This window comes from Polypterus senegalus, chromosome 1 (assembly GCF_016835505.1).
Source record: "Polypterus senegalus isolate Bchr_013 chromosome 1, ASM1683550v1, whole genome shotgun sequence".
Lineage (NCBI taxonomy): Eukaryota > Metazoa > Chordata > Cladistia > Polypteriformes > Polypteridae > Polypterus > Polypterus senegalus.
Window position 1 is genome coordinate 267,306,324 of NC_053154.1, and position 20,496 is coordinate 267,326,819.

The following is a 20,496-nucleotide window of genomic DNA, read 5'->3' on the forward strand; positions in this document are numbered from 1 at the left end:
AGCCCCAAATATTTCCAATAATTCCCACTAAAGGGGGATATCACCGTCAAAATCTGGATAGTAACACGAGCAAGCATTGAATCTTTATAAAATAAAAGATTTATTCTTTACCAAAAATATTCAAATCACACTATGAAAACAAAGTCGAAATGGAATTGTAAGTAGGAAATCCAAGGTGAACAAGTCTCAATGCAGAATATGAATGGATGGACAAAACACAGAGCAGGTAAAAAAAAAATCTTAAAAAAATCACAAGGCACAGAGAATTTGCAAAAGCACAAGAACTCACAATGAACCACCAGGAACTGTGGAAGACTTTATGAATTTATAGGGTGGAGGACAATTCCTGGTGGTGATTGGCATGAAACATAACAAAGGCAGCTTATATGCATAGGAGGAAGAGGTTACTGCACCCACCACATGATGAACCACCCGGATTGGGAGCTGAATGCAGCGGGTGACACCTTGGTACCACACTGGAACAATGTGAGGTTTTTTATGGTGGCTGTACAGTGGTGTAATCCTGGCAGGTTTGAGGACCTGCTTGCAGGGCTGGATGCAGATTAACATCATACCCAGGACGGAGTAATTACAGGTTAAGGGCCTTGCTCAAGGGCCCAACAGAGTAGAGTCATTTCTGGCGTTTATGGGATTTGAACTAGAAACCATTAGATTGCTGGCACAGATCCCTAGCCTCAGAGTAACCACTCCGCCCACATAGATAAAACCAAACGTAAAGAATGATGCACATAATCAACATCCATCCATCCATTATCCAACCTGCTATATCCTAACTACAGGGTCACGGGGGTCTGCTGGAGCCAAACCCAGCAAACACAGGGCACAAGGCAGGAAACAACAAAGGGCGCCAGCCCACCGCAGATAATCAACATAAATAACAGAATATAAAATGAACAAAATAGACATAAGACATGAACCAGAACCCCAGATGAAACCAAAATAAGCTTAAATATCTGAAAATCAGGCCAAAAGCCCCACAGGAAGGATGACCACAAACCTTTAACTTTTATGCAAAAAGAGCAACAAAAAATCTTTATAAAAGTACAGGGCACAGCTCCTCAGTGCAAAAAGAGGAACAAAAGGAGTTGTCTAAAAGGCCAAGAGAAATTTAATAACAGAGCCAAAAAAATGTGTAAAAAACAGAAAAAACAATAATTACATGACTCTAACAACTACATTACTTGACTGAGGGTTTTCACTTCTACCTGGAATAAATAGCCAGAAGGAGGACCCAGCAGTTATGACATCAGGCCGACCCCGCCTCCTGGGGCTTCACCCACAATACGTATGGAATGGAGGTACATTTAAGGGAACAGAACACAAATAACAAATGATAAGTAGAACTAGCAGAAATAACATAAAAACATGAAAAATAATAACTCACAACTAACAAAAACAATAATAAAACATAAAATACACAGACTGTAAATTCAACCTAAAAAATGACAATTAGTCATCAACACAAACCCAAATGTGACCCTTGCCTTGATTAAATAATACTCAATAAAGACCTTTATCACTTCAGTTTCACATTCAGAAGAATAGCCTTTTGATCTTTCTTGAGCTTTTCCAACTATTTCATGATTCTTCTTGGAGCCTCAATCTTTAGGATAAAAGAATCAGACATGTGATCAACATATGTGACACACTGACTGAACCATAGCATGTGAACACACACATATACACCTCACAGTAGCCTGCAGATCAGGCCTGCTCTGTTTGTCAGGAAGCCACAGTTGAACCCTTTTAGATAGATAGATAGATAGATAGATAGATAGATAGATAGATAGATAGATAGATAGATAGATAGATAGATAGATAGATAGATAGATAGATAGATAGATAGATAGATACTTATTACTTTATTAATCCCAAGGGGAAATTCACATAATCCAGCAGCAGTATACTGATACAAAGAAACAATATTAAATTAAATAGTAATAAAAATGAAAAAATGAAAAAAATGAAAAAAATAAAAATAAAATTAATGTTAGCATTTACTCCCCGGGGTGGAATTGAAGAGTCGCATAGTGTGGGGGAGGAACGATCTCCTCAGTCTGTCACTGAAGCTACTCCTCTGTCTGGAGATGACACTGTTAAGTGGATGCAGTGGATTCTTCATGATTGACAGTAGTTTGCTCAGTGCCCGTCACTCTGCCACAGATGTTAAACTGTCCAACTTTACTCCTACAATAGAGCCTGCCTTCTTAACAAGTTTGTCCAGGCGTGAGGCGTCTTTCATCTTTATGCTGCCACCCCAGCACACCACCACGTAGAAGAGGGCACTCGCCACAACCGTCTGGTAGAACATCTGCAGCATCTTACTGCAGATGTTGAAGGATGCCAACCTTCTCAGAAAGTATAGTCTGCTCTGACCTTTCTTACATAGAGCATCAGTATTGGCAGTCCAGTCCAATTTGTCATCCAGCTGCACTCCCAGATATTTATAGGTCTGCACCCTCTGCACACAGTCACCTCTGATGATCACAGGGTCCATGAGGGGCCTAGGCCTCCTAAAATCCACCACCAGCTCCTTGGTCTTGCTGGTGTTAAGGTGTAAGTGGTTTGAGTCGCCCCATTTAACTAAGTCTTTGAATAACTTTCTGTACTACTCCTCCTGCCCACACCTGATGTAGCCCACAATAGCAGTGTCATCAGCGAACTTTTGCACGTGGCAGGACTCCGAGTCATATTGGAAGTCTGATGTATATAGTGTGGCAGTAGGGGGCAGTAGTGCACCCTTGAACCCTCAGGTACAACTCCGGAGACCAGGTAATAGTCCAATAATCTTTTATTTTCTTCCAGTGCACCAAGCACCTTCCACACTCCTCACAAATCTCTTCCAACACACACAATAACCTCTCCTCCTCGCCCAGACACTTTGCTCCTCTCCCACCCAGCACAGCTCAGTGTCTGGACTGAGGCACCGTCCTTTTATAGGCCCCGACCCGGAGGTGTTCCTGTCCCAGCAGTCTATTATTCCTTCCGGGTCAGGGCAATCAGTCTATTACTTCAACCCGGAGCACGCCATACCTTCCTGTCACGTGACCGTGACGTACTCCCGGGTCATAAGGCACAACAGAGCCCATAAGTCCCCCCACAGCGACTCCTGGTGGCGCCCAAGGTATCCAGCAGGGCTGTGTATAAACACCACAGAGTCCATAAGGCCCTGCTGGACCTCGGGGCACGATCCCGCTGTCGGGAGAGCTCCTCCTGTCGGCCTGGGGGTGCGGACCGGCCTCGGAAGCCGGCAGTCTTCCACAGTTCCCCCCCCTTAGTGACGACTTCTGGGGCGGAGCGTCCGGCCCCGAGAGGGACGTCCTCCTCCAGGAGGACGCGCCATCCGGCCTTGAATGCGCTTGTCCCTGTCCTCGAGCGAACCTTGGAGGGACGGTGTACTTCCTGTCTCCCCGGGGACAATAGCGCCTCTCGTGGCCCGGTCGCCGGCAATTATAGCACCGACGGAGTCCTCCTGGCTGTTCCCCTCTGCGGGACCAAAACATCTCGGGAACTCCGTCAGCGCGTCTCCGCCTTCACCTGCCAGGGAAGTCATCATGGCCGCCTGGCGCCCTCAAGCCTTCCTTCCATCCTGTTGGGAGACCCACCATTCCTTTTGGGGATCTCCGCAATGTGGGCTTGCGCCAGCCTGAGGCCCTCCATGGGAAGAGGAGAGCCTCTGTGCTGTCTGCACACCCGCTACCTTCCGCTTACTGGGAGTCGGCATCATTTGCACCGTCCCGCACCGATGAACAGCACTATTCAGCTGCACCGCACGGCGGCGCATCCCCGCACTCCTACCACCGGCGCTACCCGCGACTTAAGACCGGTCGGGTCCTGGTGAGCCGTACTGCCCCGGAAAGCCACGCCACGCGCATGCCCCGGCTGTTTGCTCCAGTCCCGACCATTCGGTCATCGTACCCCAGTCTCTTGTCGGGCACACAGTGCTTTGGCACGCGCTACTCATTCTCCGCGGTGCCTGATCGCACTGTGTCCCCTTACTCTCTACGACACGGGAGGGACTCACCTGTACTCCGCGATCGATCATCTCCGGAGCTTCCCGGCGCAGCCGCTGCACGAAATCCTTCAGCGCCTTTACAGGTGCTGCTGCCGTCGCTCCTAGTTCCTCCACTCGTTCTTTTAGGTCTTCGACACCCTGCAAGAAACGGTGCAGGGGCTCGAGGGAATTCTCGAGAACCCGTAAGTCCAAACAGTTAGTTACTACGGCCGGCCGCATTTTCGCTTCGCGCTGTGCTTACCTTCCGGCCGGGAACCAATGAGCACGCCGCCCCCAGGCACGTGTTCCGCTGGGTCGCGCAAAGGCCCCTGGGAGTTGGAGTCCTCAGAGGGACGGCTGGCTACTACAAGCCGGCTGCGGTCTGCCTTTTCCTTTACCGCGGCAGACTCGTCAGCCACAACCCGTCCCTCTTTGTCGGTGGCTTTTTGTTTCGGCGGCGCTTCGCGGGATAGCACGCACTGTTGCCGCTTCCTTGGCAGCGGGTGGTGTTGTGCACCTCCGTGAAAAAATGGGGAATCGACCGAGGGTTGTCTGCCCACACGAAATTTGTTTTTTATGCAGGTCCTCTGCCAACAGACGGCCAGAGAATCCTGCCGACTACGCCAGTGTGGCAGTAGGGGGCAGTAGTGCACCCTTGAACCCTCAGGTACAACTCCGGAGACCAGGTAATAGTCCAATAATCTTTTATTTTCTTCCAGTGCACCAAGCACCTTCCACACTCCTCACAAATCTCTTCCAACACACACAATAACCTCTCCTCCTCGCCCAGACACTTTGCTCCTCTCCCACCCAGCACAGCTCAGTGTCTGGACTGAGGCACCGTCCTTTTATAGGCCCCGACCCGGAGGTGTTCCTGTCCCAGCAGTCTATTATTCCTTCCGGGTCAGGGCAATCAGTCTATTACTTCAACCCGGGAGCACGCCATACCTTCCTGTCACGTGACCGTGACGTACTCCCGGGTCATAAGGCACAACAGAGCCCATAAGTCCCCCCACAGCGACTCCTGGTGGCCCAAGGTATCCAGCAGGGCTGTGTATAAACACCACAGAGTCCATAAGGCCCTGCTGGACCTCGGGGCACGATCCCGCTGTCGGGAGAGCTCCTCCTGTCGGCCTGGGGGTGCGGACCGGCCTCGGAAGCCGGCAGTCTTCCACAATAGATTGAACAGGACCGGAGAAAGTACAGTCCCCTGTGGCGCCCCTGTAGTGCTGAACACAATGTCAGACCTGCAGTTCCCAAGACGCACATACTGAGGTCTGTCTGTAAGATAGTCCACGATCCATGCCACCAGGTATGAATCTACTCCCATCTCAGTCAGCTTGTCTCTAAGGAGCAGAGGTTGGATGGTGTTGAAGGCGCTAGAGAAGTCCAAAAACATAATTCTTACAGCACCACTGCCTCTGTCCAGGTGGGAGAGGGATCGGTGTAGCATATAGATGATGGCATCCTCCGCTCCCTCCTTCTCCTGGTATGCGAACTGCAGAGGGTCGAGGGCGTGGCGGACCTGTGGCCTCAGGTGGTGAAGAAGCAGCCGTTCCATGGTCTTCATCAGATGTGACGTCAGAGCAACAGGCCGGAAGTCATTCAGCTCACTAGGACGTGATACCTTTGGGACAGGAGTGATACAAGATGTTTTCCAAAGCCTTGGGACTCTCCCCTGTTCCAGGCTCAGGTTGAAGATGCGCTGTAGAGGACTCCCCAGTTCCAATGCACATGCCTTCAGCAGTCGTGGTGATATACCATCTGGACCCGCTGCTTTGCTGGCACAAAGTCTTTTCAGCTCTCTGCTGACATGGGCTGCTGTAATTGTGGGTGGGGATGTCTCACCTATGCTGGTATCAGCAGAAGGATGGTTGGAGGATGCAGTACTCCGAGGTGAGAGTGGGTTAGGGTGATCAAACCTATTAAAGAAGTTGTTCATTTGGTTTGCTCTCTCCACGTCTGTCTCGATGGCGGCACCCCGCTTCGAGCTGCAGCCAGTGATAATCTTCATCCCATCCCACACTTCCTTCATGCTGTTGTTTTGCAACTTCTGCTCCAGCTTTCTCCTGTACTGCTCTTTCGCCGCCCTGAGCTGGACTCGGAGTTCCTTCTGCACGCACTTGAGCTCATGCTGATCACCACCTTTAAAAGCCCTTTTCTTCTGGTTCAAAAGGCCCTTGATGTCACTTGTAACCCATGGCTTGTTGTTAGCATAGCAGCATACTGTTCTTACTGGAACTACAATGTCCATACAGAAGTTGATGTAATCAGTTGTGCATTCAACAGCCTCTTCAATGTTCTCACTATGTGACCCAAGCAATATATCCCAGTCTGTAGTTCTTTTAAATGGTTTCAGTGGGTCACATCGGCCTGTTATGAATCAACCAGTGTTCTATCCCTGGCTCAAGTATGTTTTCTCCTTATTTAATATTTTTGTTGTCTTTCATATATTGTTTTATTTAATATAATATTGATTCTGAATTTGGTTTGGTGCCTTATTTTTTACTTATGAAATTGTTTTATTGGATCAGTACAGTAATCCCTCCTCGATCGCGGGGGTTGCGGTCCAGAACCCCCTGCGATAGATTAAAATCCTCGAAGTAGAAACCATATGTTTGTATGGTTATTTTTATATATTTTAAGCCCTTATAAACTCTCCTACACTGTTAACATTATTAAAGCCCTCTAGACATGAAATAACACCCTTTAGTCAAAAGTTTAAACTGTGCTCCATGACAAGACAGAGATGACAGTTCTTTCTCACAATTAAAAGAATGCAAACAAATCTTCTCTTCAAGGAGAGCCATCAGGAGTAGAGAATGTCAGAGAGAGAGAGAACACAGAGAGAGAGAGAGTGACAGAAAAGCAAACAATCAAAAAATCAATACATGCTTTTAAGTATGCAAACAGCCCCTCTGCTCACACCCCCCTCCGTCAGGCGCAGAGAATGTCAGAGAGGGTGAGAGAGAGAGAAAAGCAAACAATCAAGCACCGCGCAGAAAGCATATCTTATATCATTCAGGAGTTTTAGTTAATATGTAATACATGCTCTGATTGGGTAGCTTCTAAGCCATCCGCCAATTGCGTCCCTTGTATGAAATCAACTGGGCAAACAAACTGAGGAAGCATGTAGCATAAATTAAAAGACCCATTGCCCGCAGAAATCCGCGAACCAGCGAAAAATCCGTGATATATATTTAGATATGCTTACATTTAAAATCCGCGATAGAGTGAAGCCGTGAAAGTCGAAGCGCGATATAGCGAGGGATTACTGTAATGTTAATTTTTAGTCGTTCTGAGTGTTCAGACACTCTAGGTGGTGGTTTTTGAGGTTGTGGATTATGTTTCTTTAATTGTTTTTTTCACTTTACTTTTAAGTTTACCTTAATATTTGGTGATTTTATTTATATCGTTATTGCCACCATCTTGTGTAGCTATAAATGGTGCCATTTTGTGTTTTTGTTGCCTGTGTTTCTAGGGGCATTCTCTCAGAAGTCATGACCTCTGACTAATTAATCCATGGAGTTAAAAAGTTGCTCAGACAGGCCAGTTTCTTATCCAAGTTACTGAATTCCAAAACCCTTTTTTCTTGTGCTTTGACAATTAAAACATTTACTTTGTATGTCTGGTTTTGTTTCTTGTCTGTATTTATTGGCTACCATTTTGGTTTTGGTTACTGTTCTTATGATTTCCTGGTTTTGACCTTATTTTTGTCTTTGACTATATCTTTTGTTGTAAGTAACATTTTTAATTAAAGCTTTCTTTATGCTTAAAAGAATAATCTTTACATATATTCTGGGATTTCCTTACCCAAATAATTTTTGTTATTTACCCACTACACTTGGGTCCCAATCCAGGGGCCTCATGTATAAATGGTGCGTATGCACAAAAATGTTGCGTAAGCCTGTTTCCACGTTCAAAGTGCAATGTATAAAACCTAAACTTGGCGTAAAGTCACGCTCATTAGCGTACGCAAGTTCTGTGCTCAGTTTTGCAGACTAGCGGCACCCAACGTCAAAGCAGTGCTACTGTTCCAGTGTGGTTACCCTTTCTTTTTTAGATCCACATCCCTGACACAGCCTTATAAATACACTGAAATTAACTGCATATTGTTTATTAGTTTAATGCATCTGATTGTAATTAACCTGTAACAATATAATGGTCCACAGAATGGTCAAACTATTCCAAATACCATAGCTGCTTTAGCATTGTTGCTCTCACTGCACCTTCTTCTTCTTTCAGCTGCTCCAGTTAGGGGTTGCCACAGCGGATCATCTTTTTCCATATTACTCTCACTGCGCCACTCAGAGCAGTTGATTGGAAAGAGAATTATCAGTATATAGCATGAAGCACATGCTGCCTCAGCCATGCTGTCTGTTGAACTGCTCTCATGCTACAAATGCTTCAGAGCCTTTCCTGTACGGACCACACAGTTCAGAAACAGATTCACCTCAAGAACTATAAACGCACTCAATCAGTCCATCAAGTGCTCCTTGTAGAATGCTATGTACTTATTAGTACAATCACCTCACTGTAAACTTGCACTACAGTTATAATATTGCACAACCTGAGCCACTTTATAAAGCGCGCATTTACACTCACCTAAAGGATTATTAGGAACACCATACTAATAAGGTGTTTGACCCCCTTTCGCCTTCAGAACTGCCTTAATTCTACGTGGCATTGATTCAACAAGGTGCTAAAGGCATTCTTTAGAAATGTTGGCCCATATTGATAGGATAGCATCTTGCAGTTGGTAGAGATTTGTGGGATGCACATCCAGGGCACGAAACTCCCGTTCCACCACATACCAAAGATGCTCTATTGGGTTGAGATCTGGTGACTGTGGGGGCCATTTTAGTACAGTGAACTCATTGTCATGTTCAAACCAATTTGAAATGATTCGAACTTTGTGACATGGTGCATTATCCTGCTGGAAGTAGCCGTCAGAGGATGGGTACATGGTGGTCATGAAGGGATGGACATGGTCAGAAACAATGCTCAGGTAGCCCGTGGCATTTAAACAATGCCCAATTGGCACTAAGGGGCCTAAAGTGTGCCAAGAAAACATCCCCCACACCATTACACCACCACCACCAGCCTGCACAGTGGTAACAAGGCATGATGGATCCATGTTCTCATTCTGTTTATGCCAAATTCTGACTCTACCATTTGAATGTCTCAACAGAAATCGAGACTCATCAGACCAGGCAACATTTTTCCAGTCTTCAACTGTCCAATTTTGGTGAGTTTGTACAAACAGTAGCCTCTTTTTCCTATTTGTAGTGGAGATGAGTGGTACCCGGTGGGGTCTTCTGCTGTTGTAGCCCATCCGCCTCAAGGTTGTGCGTGTTGTGGCTTCACAAATGCTTTGCTGCATACCTCGGTTGTAACGAGTGGTTATTTCAGTCAAAGTTGCTCTTCTATCAGATTGAATCAGTCGGCCCATTCTCCTCTGACCTCTAGCATCAACAAGGCATTTTCGCCCACAGGACTGCCACATACTGGATGTTTTTCCCTTTTCACACCATTCTTTGTAAACCCTAGAAATGGTTGTGCGTGAAAATCCCAGTAACTGAGCAGATTGTGAAATACTCAGACCGGCCCGTCTGGCACCAACAACCATGCCACGCTCAAAATTGCTTAAATCACCTTTCTTTCCCATTCTGACATTCAGTTTGGAGTTAGGAGATTGTCTTGACCAGGACCACACCCCTAAATGCATTGAAGCAACTGCCATGTGATTGGTTGATTAGATAATTGCATTAATGAGAAATTGAACAGGTGTTCCTAATAATCCTTTAGGTGAGTGTACATATGATGACGATATCATTTTTAAGATGATACATATGTTTATTATATTATACAGATAAAAGTTTAACTTTATTTAAATAATCTATATTGTTAATAATTAAACATGTGAGGACATGGTGTCGCTGCGCTAGCAAGTATCTGGCGCTCCGTTCACAGATTGTTCCTGCCTCACACTATATGCTTGCTGAGACTGGCGTGACACTGGAAGAATAGAATAATTAAACATGTACTACGAAGATATTTCAATGTTCCTTAAAAGTTTTGAAGAATCGGTGTTCTAAGCTTACAGATGGCTTAACGTCTATTACAGAGCTCATTGTGTGGGATTGGGTATTTGGAGAAAGAAAAGTAAGGACAGGAATTGGGGGTTAGTACGACTGAAAGTATTTCATCGAAGGTCATGCAAAATCACTGAGCCACTGTATTCCAATGTTTAATAACATGCTTTAACTCCTATCATCATGAAAATGACATCACGTATACGTGTCGATATTTTAATTATTCAGAGAGCTGTAATATTACGAATGTAATGGATACTGTGTCCTGTCAGAGGAAGAGAAAGACCGTTTAAGAAGCATGTAGTGATTCACACACAGAGCACATAGAAGATCAAATACAAAACAAAGCATTTAACGTGCTACTTTAGTTACGATGGGATTTGAGAAACCAGTAAATTAAAGGATTTAAAGATGTTTACTGATGTTCTACTTTAATGACAAAATAAAGTACGTGATTAAAGTGGACGTTTCGAGATTAACGTTGACAATTAGTGCTTTTTTCCACTGTGTGCCTATTTTTTTTTCTCTGTACCCTAATAAGCTTTCATATGAAACTCAGACGGTGAGCTACGACTCACGTTTTCACAGCGACTTTGATATTTTATAACTTATTTTTTATTTCAGGCACTGTGCGACTTTGTGAATTGTCCTAACAGTATAAACAGAGAAGCTGCTCTTTTTGCTGCAGACTCAACATTGTGTTTTTGTCTTGGATTTCTGTCTGTTGATTTAAGATTTCTTTTGCTATTTGTATTTTCTGACCTTGATTCCTGTTTATGGTTTGAGATTTATTGGATTTGCTCTTCTTTAGATTTTGCGTTTCTGTCAAAAATGTTTTTGTCCTGTCTTACTTTTCTTGTCCTCTTTTTTTGAATAATTGAATATTTTTTAATACTTGACAAAGTTCATGGGCAATGTATTTATAGCTTATGGCATTATCAGTTTGAGTCAAAAAAATTATGATGAGCAATTCTTTCTTGAATGTGTGGTGGGACCCAAAAGCATGGTCTCTAGAGGGACATGGGTGGAGTTAAACTTTAGTCAAGCCCCATTGTGATGGCTGCAGTGAAGGTCTTTGCTCTGTTCTGCAGGTTGCCACGAGGTGGATTTGGAATAACTTTGAGGATAATCGGGTGCGAGTGCTACTGGTGTGCATTTGAAAACTGTCCGAGACTAGGCCTTCATGATCATGAAAATTCAGCTTAATTGTGGTTCATAAGCCGTAGCTCTTCATAAAATGGGTAAATTCAATAAAATTAAGTCCATTTGAAAACAAGAGTGGGATTTTTCTTAATATTTTGCATCTTAATTTCTGTTTTCTTGAATTAATCATTGCAAGCTGTATATAAGCTCACAATTCCACCTTTGATGCTTTTTCAGTTCTTGGTAGCATGGATAATGGAGCCAATCTTAGTTAACCGTACCTCCTTTTGAAGGCTATTGAAAGAATTTAGGTGAAATTATAGTTGCTGACAAAATTGTTAGGAACATTAGGGTGTTTTAAATCTATTTCATTTTGTTCACCTCTAGATTGGAAATTGTTTAGGAAATGTATGTATGGAATTTATAAATTATAGTCACAGAAGAATTTAAAACTGACCAGAAACTTAAGCTTTGTAAACAAAAGTGTGAATCCTGAGCCTCCTGGTAGATATAATTCTATACATTTTTGGAAAGGAATTGTCATGGATCGCATTTAAAAACACGTTCAGATATTTCGACAAGGAGCAATCCATATGACAAGTAAGAGAAAGTTTTCAGTCCTGACCCTTTCCTTCTCCCACCACACTGTAATCTGAATACTCCTTCACAGTCACTTATTTTTGCGCCTTCTCGTGTGGGACGAGGCTTATTGATTTCCATGCATTTTTGGTGATGCACCACATGAGAAACCAGCAGGTGTTCTGCTAGCACAATTTTTCCAATGACTTTGATAATCCTTTAGTTACGGCTCAGTTTAAGGTTGGTCCCTCACTACGTCATGTAAGAATGATTGAAAAACTAGAAAGCTATTCAAAAAATGTGAAAACAAGTGCATGCCTACACAGCTTAAAATCTTTATGGTCAAATCTCAATATGATTACTGACACTCACTGGAAACTGCTCTGTCACCAACTATGCAGCTGCACTCTTTACACCCTCCTTTGATTTTCCAGAACCACTTGTATTCCAGTCAAGCGAGGGCTTGCTGTTTAATTATTGGTTATGAATTACTGACCCTGCCAAAAAAAGGATTTTCCACTTTCTGTCTGCGGATTCTGAGCACACTTCACTCTGGGACTGTAAACTGTTCACCTCTGCTGTCATTTCCCGCATTCCCTTGGAAGACCCAAGGCATGTGGTGTCATGCTACCCTCAGATATTTCAAATGCCTTGTGTGACAAGTTACCTTGGGGAGAGAACTGGCATAAGGTGTAGAGCAGAGAAACAACTTGGGTCTGACAATTGTAAGAGTACCCCGTACTGAGAAATAAAGAATTTCTTTATGTGCCAGTATGGGTGAAAGGTTGCCAGGGGCAATGTGCCACATACCCTATATTTAAAAGGCAGTGATGTCAGAGAGAGGCTAAAGGGGAATGTTGCAGAAGCTAAATAGAGTTCTCCTAAATTATAAAGTTGACACAGAGGGCTCATGAACACAGAACATGTGGAACCCTGTTTCATATTATTGTGGGCAGGAGATACTAGGGCTGCCAAGAGTGCCTGGCATTTTAATAATCAGCTGGAGGTCAGGGATGCAGAGGTATTTGGAGTTTTGATAAGAGGTCCTTGTGGGACTTCTGACACACATAGCTCAGAGCAATCCAAGGGCTAGATTTAAATGCTGCTCTCTACCAGTAGCCCATTGAGTCAGATGTCTCAAGTTGTAGAGAGTTTTGTGTGTGTTCAGAGTGCTGAAAAAAGTTTGAGTGAGATTTTGGGTGTGGAGGTGCCCTGTTAAACTGGCCAAATGAACAAGCCAGCCCATCTGATATTAAAGGACCTTCAAATTATGAAATGAGGCATAGTGTTTTTGTTGATTTAATACTTTTATGTTTGCGTTTTTCTGATTGACAGACATGTTTTAGAAAATAAATGACATTCATTGTTTTGAGCCCAGAGTGGCAGAGGTTTGGAGTCATTAGGCTGAGATATTGCAACTTTATACAGACAGACACCAAATGATTAGGTGAACTCGTTCTGAAAAGGTCAAAACAAAACTCAGAATCCTGAAATCCTTCATTTTTCTTTTTTTCTTTTTTTTGGAATTAATATCTTACAGGAAGCATGCGCAAAACCTTGATTTTAAATAATTGAAACTGAGATGTGATTGCTGCAGCAGTAAAGTGTCCATATCAGGCATACCACCTGCACTTCTGAAGTGGTCAGCCACCTGAAGCTTAGCATGTTCAGGCCCAGCCAGTACTTGCATGGGAGACTATCTAGGAAAAGCTTGACTTACTGCTGGAAGATGTGCCAGTTAGACCAGCAGGAGGTGCTTACCCTGTGGTATCAATATGGACCGCAGTGCAGTGACGGGGACACTGTGCTAAAAAATGGCATGAGACGTAAAACTGATTTCCTGACTCTCTATGGTCATAAAAGATCCCTGCTATCTTTTGTAAAGGGTATGGTGTTTCCCAATGTCCTGTATAAATTGCCCATCATTCTGGCCCCCTGGTCATTCTGGCACATTTCCTGTGCTCTCACCCCTTCGGCAACTGATAACTAATGTGTGTTGAGCATACTGGCACAACACGGCTGCCATCGCATCATCCAGGGGGATGCTGCATATTGGTGGTAGTTGAAGTGGCTCTCCCCTCTGTCCACAAAAAGCACTATATAAATGCAATGTGTTCTTCTTTCATCTTATTCTTCTACAACTACATTGCTAATGGAAATTACTTCATTAATGTAACAGAATTAAAGTTTCAGATAAAGAAATGGAACTCGACCACTGACCATACATGGTGAAATTCAAACCATATCTTGACTCAGGTTATCTATAATATACCCAGGCCTCAATTGACCATATGGTGGTATATTGTGAACTGGAAAATCAGTTGGGATCCACTAATCTGCTTGCTCTGGGTTTCTTTGTCACATGAAGCATATGCATGTCCAGTGATCTCTGTAAGGTATTCAATAAAATGGTACTGAATTTCTGAAGCAGGAAATTTTTATAGTATTCAGTTTCTTAGATTTTTCTTAGGTTGTTGACTGAGATCTTACAAAATTCTTTTGTAGCCCATTTCAGGTTTATTGACCTCAACATCTCTTCTTGTAAGGTCCACTGAAATGTTATTTTCATTATGTTAACACTTAAAGCCTTAAAGCACTAAAGAGTTCAAATAATACATTTAAAAATGCCCACTGGAGGGGGAAATCCATTCAAAAAACCCTGGTTAGTGTCACACACGTGTGCATGGGAGGCAGCTAAAGGGCCTGAAAGACAGTAATGCCACGCCAGACCAGCGGGTAGCGGAGTGTGCTGACTCATTTTCTCATTGTCCTGCAGGCCGTTCACGGGAAATTCCGCCTGGTCCTGATGATGCCATTTCCGGGCTGGCCCTTCTGATGACGTTACTTCCGGTCCAGAACCCATGGAGGAGAACCTTTCCATTTCTGGCCCCTTTGATTACATCATGTCCTGTTTTGGCCTTTAAACCTCCAACTTACAACCACTTAATCAGTTCTGTGTTGGACTCCAACTTGTGCACATCAGTGCAATATATCATAACCCATTTGCAGCCAGGGAGAATATATGGGTGGCTGCCCCAAACCTTTCTTTGACTTCTTGGTTTAATTATTTGTGACACTAGATACAAAAAGCGTCACATAGAATCTTTATAAAATGAAAGATTTATTGTCAAAAAAAAATGTTCTGTTAAGTACATGAAGTTTCATAGAGCACACAAGGAATAAAGGAGATGCCATCAAGGGCAATCTAAGGTAAAAACTGTCCCAATACACATTCCAGTGGCTGTCATGGCTTCAAATCCATGTTTTATGTCGTCTTTGCTCATTTTTGTTTTTTTATGTATGTATTAAGTTTATTTGTGTTCATTTGCAATTGCTTGTGTGTAAGTCTCAACACCTCAGCTATGTTCCATGTGTTTTGTGGGTTGTACTCTAAGGAGTGGGTCCACCTGCTAATTGCTTTCAGGAACTGCCCTCGGCCCTATAAATTAGAGGGTGTCCAAAGTCCAGCATTTTCTATAAGTTAAAAAAATACACTGGTACAGATGGAAAACAAAAGCCTTAAAACTTAATGAATACACATGTTTTTTTAAGCCAGGATAGCTGCAGAGTATTCATCCAGATCTTGCAATTACATGCACATTGTAAAAAAAGCTTATACATGTAAATTATGAACAAAAAAACACCAATATTATGAGATTCACTCATTTTGAAATAAAAACAAGCTCTGTGCACTACCTCAGCACTTGTAGTCTTCCACAACAGCCTTTCACCTCCTGCGAGTGTGGTTCCTCTCGAAAGACCAAATCACAGCATATTGTTTATACCATGTGATTGGTTTTGTTTTGGTTTACTTCCGTATCTTGACACACGTACGGTTGGGAGACAACTTCATGGCTCATATAAATATAACTACACTCCCATCCAGAAGCTGGCATTGTTGCCTTTGTTGTCTCTTCTCTTCCTCCCTCTGCAGAAGCAGTGATTGACAGTCGCAACACCAATGACGTCACTTCCGGTTCACAATTACCTGAACCCCCCGCTTCCTGTCTTCCAAAGTGAAAACTGGTGTCATCTGGAGAGGGATTGATAGAAGACCTGTCTCTGAAAAGATAATTTATTATTATTTCTTTTTGTAATTCCAGGCTGCTAAGTATATGGGGTTCGCATGGTGCCCCAACTCTTCACCTGTTTTCTGTGTTTTATCTTACAGTATATATGTAGGAACTCACATAAGTGAATAGCAGACATATCCTTAACTTGAGAAAAATGGTACCAGGAATATGCGATAAAATTATTATTTCCAGCTCCCTTTTGTTGTCACAAACATGTGTTGGTAACATGGAAATTATATAGTCATCAGTCAGTCTGTCATTTTCCAACCCGCTATATCCTAACACAGGGTCACCTGCAGCCAATCCCAGCTAGCACAGGGCACAAAGCAGGAACAAATCCCCAGGCAGGGTGCCAGCCCAGCACAGGGCACACCCACGCACCAAGCACACACTAGGGACAATTTAGGATCACCAATGCACCTAACCTGCATGTCTTTGGACTGTGGGAGAAAACCCATGCAGACACGGGGAGAACATGCAAACTCCACGCAGGGAGGACCCAGGAAGTGAACCCAGTTCTCCTTACTGCCCACCGTGCCGCCTCAGAAGGTATATACTTTTTTATTATTACTGACAGAGGATATATTCAGTAAGTTTTAGGGCTCCACTGTAAAGTGCCAGTGTGGACAAGATATTTTTGGACTGGACTTTGGAAACAATTTCACATGGCAAATGCATATGTACCATGTTTGAGAAGGAATACAACTGTGTTGAAAAAAGTCATTTAGGTTATGCAACTGCCTAATAAGGCCTCGTCTTTGTTGTTTTGGTTTCCATATTAAAATCATAGCAGTGCTAGAGAAAGTTCAGACGAGATGTACTAGGCTGATTCCAGCACTAAGAGGTATGAGCTATGAGGAGAGACTAAAGGGCATCTTCAGTGTAAGCAACATAGATTAAGACTTGGTATGGCTAAACTGTTTAGAATTTTGAAGTGAATTAGTGCAGGAAATCCTATCTGTTACTTTAAAATAATACTTCACCAAGAACTTGCGGACACAGGCGGAAAGTTGTTAGAAGGTTTGTCTTTATCACAGAAACATAAACCCATGGGATAATTGACCATGTAGTGAGGTGGAGGGTGGGATTGTAGGGACCTTCAAATCTTGACTCAATGTTATTGTGGAGAAATTAGGTGAACAGAATTTGCACGCTTGTTGAGCAAATTGCTCTAATTCTGTAATGTTAAATCAGGTTATCTTTAAATATTAATGTGACTTTGAGGAGTCAGTCATACAGAAATCCAGACTGTGTCCAATATGGTCTAAAAATTGACTCCGAGTATAAAAGCTAGAAGTAGGAGTTCCCACATTTTTTCACCCAACCGCAAGCTGAAAAATGAAATTGGACACTAATAATACATTGATGGCCAGATATTGACCTGGAAGACAAAAGGGGGCTAAAAAAATTGACTGATAATCTTACTGAGTCTAACCTTCCATATTGACGGGGTCCTTTAATGGACTGATCGCTTTCTTTTACTTTTTCCTCTATGTGTTTTAAAACTCTGGGGGACGGGAGTCAAGTTATCTTGGTAGTGGGTCGTATTTGTTTCCCGGTGCTGATGACAATCAGGTCAACACAAAAAGATGATGAATGCATTGTTGTATGATGCACAGTCAAATGGCACACTGCCATAGCAACAGGTGGGCTGTCATCACCCCTAAAAGCCAATATCCTCTGCTGCTTGAATGAGCAATCAGACTGTGTAATGATGCATGGGGAAGATTATGTCATCCACTGAGTGGGCTGTTTTAGCTGTCATGCCAGGTGCCGTTTTCCAGCAGAAGAATTGCAGACTGATGTAAGGAATCCCTGCATGCCATCAGCACTGCCTCTGATGTCTGGGTTCTTCTATGACACCAGCAGTGGACAAATGCCACACGGTACGAGCAGTTGCTCAGTGGTGGGCTGGATGTAACACTAAACATCATTCTTTGTCTGTTTGCCAAAGTGCAGAGCACTTTGTGTTGCTAGTCATTAGAGTTACTTGTTACTAGTGACCCCAAGTGAGCCCCGTTCTGCATTAGTAAATCATTCCCTCATTCTGATTTTAGAGTAATTTCCAGATTGATTCACTGCATTCCACATACATTGGACCAATGCTTTTTGACACATAATGCATATTTCATTTTAGTATGGAATGGCTTTTACAGTCACTATAGTAATGACTCTCTTAATTCCAAATAATTTCCTGTTTGCAGTCATTTAACATATTCTTGAACTTTTAACAACATTGCTTTTGCCATGAATTCAAAATGTATTTATAATACAGTATATTGGAAATGCCAAATGAGACATTGTCTATAAATGGTATGTACCCTGAACAGATTTAGAAGAATTTGCTTAGAAATCTTGGCATATCAAATCTTAAAAAAAAATTGATGAATCTAAACTAAACAAGCACACCTAACTTCTTAAAATTTGAAAAGCTCTTCCATACATTTTAAAAATTACTATGATATATGCATTGTGTTCTGTGAAGAATCAGCCTCGACACAGATAGACGCTAAGGACACAAGTACCAAAAGCTCACGTGATTTATCATTATTTAGGATCCTAACAAGCACCAACACACTTTACCTTTTCTTCCTTTCTTTTCTTCTTCTTTATCTCTCTCTCTCTCTTTCTTTTTCTCCTCCACTCTCTCTCTCCAACAAACTTTGTCCTCCTCCTCCCGACTCTGGCTCCCGGAATGTTGTCTGCTGGCCCCTTATATACTGCAGGGCCCCCAGAAGTGCTCCAGGTGTCTGATGATGTGTTGCCAGCAGCACCTCTGGGTGTGGCAGAAGATTTGCTCTCCAGGGCTCAGCAGTAATTGTAGCACCCCCTGGTGGCACCTGTGGATTCCAACACAGCTGTACCAGACTCCAACTCCCATGAAGCCCTGCTGGATTTCGAGGCACCGCTGCAACCTAGAGGGGCTGCCATCTAACGTTCCGGGGGAGGTAATGCTTTGGCCACACTTACTTCCCCAGTGCTCCCAGTGTGGAAACGTCCCAACCGGGCAAGGCCCCCTGCCATCCGCCACAGTACATTCATATTTGTCTCAAAATAAGCTACAAAATGAATTATATTGTTGTGGAAGATCAGCCTCGGCATAGACAGGCAGACACCGATGGTTCAAAACCCACAACACATTTATTTACACTATGTACAAATAATCAGTCCCACACACAACCCAGTGCCCCTGCACCACACACCCTCAAGTCCAGGCCTCTCCAAAGTCCTGTCTTCACCGCCTCCACTCCTCTCCTCCGAGCTTCATCCTCTTCCACCTGACTCTGGCTGATGGCTTTATGCCCACCCAGACGTGCTCCAGGTGCCTCCTGATGAGCTTCCTGCGACACTTCCTGGTGTGGCGAAAGTGCCGCATGAGCACCCAGAAGCACTCTGGGTGTCCCTGGTAATTCTTTTGCCAGCACCTCCAGGTGTGTCGGAAGTGCTGACATCCAGGGCTTGACAGTCTTCCAGGCACCACTGGCGGTGACTACGGGCTCCTATAGGGTTGAGCTTCCATGTTCAGTTCCCGTGGCCCCCATACAAACCAGGGCGGCTGCCCTCTCGTGGTCCTTCTCGGCATCCTGGCTGGGCACAGCCCCCAGCCACCCGCCATTCTGTATAAATATTAATTTCTAGTTATCCAATATATTAAATTAAATTATTTTAAAATAAACAATGCATGCCCTGCGGTGGGCTGGCGCTCTGCCTGGGGTTAGTTTCCTGTCTTGCGCCCTGTGTTGACCAGTATTGGCTCCAGCAGACCCTCGTGACCCTGTAGTTAGGGTATAGCGGGTTGGATAATGGATGGATGGATGGATAAACAATGCATAATATAATTTAACTAGCAAAATACCCGCACTTCGCAGCAGAGAAGAAGTGTGTTAAAGAAGTTATGAAAAAGAAAAGGAAACATTTTAAAAATAGCGTAACATTTGCTTTCTATTCGTTTGCATAAGCACAGCCCTTCACCAGCAATTTTAACTTAGTTACAAAGTGATCAAAAGTCTTGTTTATACCCTGCGTCCTCTCATTAAACTTGTATCTCGTGAATATCGTATTCGTCATAGGCATGACAAACGCCAGCAGCAGTGTGTCTATGAACTTAATTTAAACTTAAGGTTTACACTGTGCTTTGTTTCCGCAGTAGCTGCACTTACGAATATGCTTGTATGCGTCACTCGCTTCATATTCTTTTGCTGCCTTCTCAATTGTGTAATGCGTTTTTTGTTCAGCGCTCTTTGGAGCTCTTGCTTGTTCTCTACGTACTGCGTTCACAGTCAGTTCACGTGAGCTGCTCTCTTGTGTGATGTTGCGATGTCCATGGCTTTATTTAATTTTAGCAAAGACCCGGCACTTAAAAGTTTCTCGCTACAGCAATTTTATCTCCATTACAAGGTGATCCAAAGTCTCATTTATACCTCGTGTCTTCTCATTAAACTTGTATCTCACGAATATCGTATTCGTCGTAGGCATGACAAACACCAGCGACAGCGTGTCTATAAACTTGATTTTAACTTACGGTTCACGCTGTGCTTTGTTTCCGCAGTTGCTGCACTTATGAATATGCTTGTATGCGTCACTTGCTTCA